Source organism: Urocitellus parryii, chromosome 4, assembly GCF_045843805.1.
Source record: "Urocitellus parryii isolate mUroPar1 chromosome 4, mUroPar1.hap1, whole genome shotgun sequence".
Taxonomy (NCBI): domain Eukaryota; kingdom Metazoa; phylum Chordata; class Mammalia; order Rodentia; family Sciuridae; genus Urocitellus; species Urocitellus parryii.
Window position 1 is genome coordinate 136,188,523 of NC_135534.1, and position 4,158 is coordinate 136,192,680.

Sequence of the window (4,158 nt, forward strand, 5' to 3'; positions counted from 1 at the left end):
CTGAGGCTCTAGATAAAGAGCTAAGAACCCACCAGATCTCCTGAGCTAGAAAATGTGAGATTAAATGTTGTTTTAAGCCGCTAACTTAGTGGCAGTTTTTTTTGTGTAGCAATGGAAAAAGAATACATTAGCTTATTGTATTAGCAAGGGCAGTCAGCCCTTGATATCCACAGGTTCCACAGAACCAACCAACTGCAGATTGAAAATATTTAGAAAAAAAAATGTGGCTGTACTGAACTTGTGCAGAATTTCTTTTTATCATTATTCCCTAAACAATACAAGATAGCAATTATTTATGTAGCACTTACATTGTATTAGGTATTATAAATTATCTAGAGATGATTCAAATTCTAAGGGAGGACATGGGTAGGTTATGTTCAAATGCTGTGCCATTTTATATCAAGTTTCTGAGCATCTGAAGATTTTGGTATCCACAGAGGGTCCTGGAAGCAATCCCCAAGGATATCAAGGAATGACTATAATACATGAAATTGTCCATGTCACTGCAAGTAATACTGAAGAGAACCCCAGAATTGTGTGTTGTAATTAAGTCTTTTGTTAAGAAGCTATTTAACATTTATTTTTGTTTGTTGCTGGTAGAAGTGAGCAAAAAAAGAAAAATACATTTTTTTCTTTTTCTCTTTTTTTTTTTTTTTGGATGGGGGGTGGAGGGTGGGCAGGTGTGGTGCATATGCCTATAATCCCAGGGACTTGGAAGTCTGAGGCAGGAGGATCACAAATTCAAGTGTAGCCTCAGCAAGTTAGAAAGACTCTTACAACTTAGCAATACCCTTTCTCAAAATTAAAAATAAAAAGTGCTAGAAATAGCTCAGTGGTAAAGTTTCCCTGGATTTAATCCCCAGTACCAAAGGAAAAAGAAATCAAATTATAAAAATGTATTTTATCAATTTATAGTTTGGTACTGGGGATTGAACACAGGGGCACTTTACCACTGAGCTACATTCCCAGCCCTTTTCATGGCCTCAGACTTGAAGTCCTTCTACCTCAGCCTCCCACCTCTCTACAATTGCAGGTGTGCCTCCGTGTACTCAGTTTATTAAAACCTTAGTTAAATAAATTTTATTTAAAACATGGGAAACATGCCCCCTAAACTCATTGCTTCCTAACCATTTTACATTTAATATTATTTATGCTTTCAAAATTGTTTCTGTCTAAGGCATTCGTGTGGCAGAAATGCAGTGCAATTGTTTTTGTCTTTGTATTTCTTCCTAATACTAGGGGAAGTGATATCATCTTTGAAGCTTGAAATTGGTCATTTTATAGGAATATTTACATCATGGAAACTAGCACTTGCCTTTTCTGAGCCATTAAGATGTCACGAAAGCTTTCCTGAGTCTTGCATCAGAAGTGGAGTCTTCTTCCTTTTGGGTAAGGACCCAAGAGAATGAAAAGTCAGGCACAGCTGGCAGACATCTGGCTAATGTGAAGAGACAGCTCCAGTGAGAATGGACAATGTCGCAAAACGCAGAGAGGGAGATGGAGATAAACAGGACCTGGCAGCATGGTCTGACCCCATCTCCAGCAGCACTGGATCCTACCTCTAATCCTACACTGTTTAATTAAGTGAGCTAATAAATTCATTTTGCATTTACGTATTTATTATTTCGAAGTGCCGGGGCTTGAGCCCAGAACCTCTCACATGTAGGCAAGTGCAACTGTGTTATATCCCCACCTTCTTTTTGTATTTAAGTCAATTTGGGTTAAATATTTTATCATAACTAAAACTAGCATAAATTATATAGCAGAATTTGTATCCGGTCCTGAATTATACTGCTAGTCACCCAAACAGGCCTCACTGAGAGCAAATAACTTAGAGGAAGGATAATTCTCCTGACCTCAATTTTGTCCTGATCTTGTGTTATCTATAATCCCCTCTTTTATAAACATATGTTTGCTTCATTTAATAAGCCTTATATCATTTCCCTTGCAGGCTGGGATTTGTTCTTCTCACTGAACCCTTTGTGTTGAAATGGCAGGCATGTTTTTTTAAGGTACTGGTGATTGAACCCATGGGTGCTTTATCACTGAGTTAAGTCCCCAAATCTTTATTTTAAACTGTGAGCCAATGTCTCACTAACTTGCTTAGGGCCTTGCTAAATTGCTGAAACTTGCCTCAAACTTGCAAGCCTCCTGCCTCAGCCTCTAGGGTAGCTGGGATTACAGGCCTGTACCATCATGCCTGGTGAGTGGTGGGAACTTTTATCAGGTGATCTAACAGCTATTCTGCCTTACCTTCTTCCATGATAATGAAAACAATTTTATAGAGAGTGGTTGGTCAAGCTCCCAAAGAGGAGTCAGGACTGTTCTAAGCTGTCCAGGTCATCTTGTGCTTTATTACCTGCTTGCTTTCCTGCCTTCCTTACAGCTAAGTGTGGCTAGGTGACCTAGTTCTAGAATCTACTCTTAGCTCAGAAGGCAGACATATGCAATCAATTTCGTTTCTGTAATCACTCAATGAATATTTTTATATGTACCATGTGTGCTGGTGTGAGGGCTCTGGAGATGAGCAAAACAATCTAATCCTTACAGCCTTGTACTGTTGGCCACCATGTGCGCCCACTTGGTCCACTTTAACTTAGACACTTTGAGTATCATCCTTTGATCCTCCCTTCCTCCTTTTAAAAGAGGGGCCATATTACCTGCCTTGTAGCCTCTTTTTTCACATTTGTGACTTTTCCCCCCCCTACATCTGATGGCAAAGCAAGGTAGATATCAATGGCTGGAAAAAGGAAGCCCCAAATATATTTCAATTTTGTTTACTCATTGTCAGAGTGCCTCACCAAGTTATCATATCTTTGGGTTTTTTTTTTGTGGGGGGTGGGTTGGGTGGTAAGGGGATTGAACTCAGGGTTACTCAGCCACTGAGCCTCATTCTCAGCCCTATTTTGTATATTATATAGGGACAGGGTCTCACTGAGTTACTTAGAGCCTTGCTAAATTGCTGAGGCTGGCTTTGAAATGGAGATCCTCCTGTTTTAGCCTCCCGGGCTGCTGGGATTACAGGTGTGTGCCACCATACCTGGCAAATTATCATGTCTTATTGATGTGTGCTGACCAAGTTAGAGCTAAAGGCCACAACATGCATACATTGATTGCATTCTTGTGTTTCTTTTTAAATATTTTCTATATTTTTAATATTTTCTGTTTACATTTCTTATATGTCAGTATGAAACATATTACTATGTATTTCAAATGATGGCATCTAAACTTAATTCTTTCTTAGGCTGTATGCTGAGCAATTTCTTTTTACATGAATTCTAAAATAGACCAGGTTATCAGAACAGATCTTGAAAGGTATCAGAACAGATCTTGAAAGTGTCAAAAGTGTGTATTAAGTCTTTAGTAATTTTCCTAAATAACAAGGTTTTTGTTGTTGTCATTGTTGTTTGTACTCAGGATTGAATCCAAGAGGGCAGGGGTTCTACAACTGAGCTACATCTCAGTCCTTTTTATTTTATTTTGAGACAGGATCTCATTAAGTTGCCCAGGCTGGCCTTGAACTGTAGCCTGTTGGCTACCATGTGCGCCCACTTGGTCCACTTTAACTTTGAGCCTCCCTTCCTACTTTGAAAAGAAGGGCCATATTACCTGCCTTGTAGCATTTGTGTGTAAGGATTAAATGAGATTAAACAAGTGAAGTGCCTAAAAATGGGGCCTGGCCCATGGGAAACTTGAGTCAGCTGTTAGATGTAGCTATTTATTAAAAATAAAGTTTGGGCTGGGGATACAGCTCAGTTGATAGAGTGCTTGCTTTGCATGCATAAGGCCCTGGGTTCAATCCCTAGCACCACACACACACACACACACACACACACACACAAAAGTTACAGCCAGATGTGATGGTGCTGGCCTGTAATCCCAGCTGCATAGGAAGCTGAGGCAGGATGATTACAAGTTTGAAGCCAGCCTCCCATTTAGTAAGACTTAGTGGTAGAGTACTTGCCTAGCATGTTCAAGGCCCTGGATTAGATCCCTATATGTGGTAGTAGTTGCTATCTGTCTTTTCCTTTACAATTAGATTGAAAGTTCCTTGAGGACCAAGATCAGATATATCCCATTCACTGTTGTTTACCCAGTAACTAGGATGTGTTTGGCACACGGTAGACATTTATATGTGTGTATGTGTGGTACTGGAGA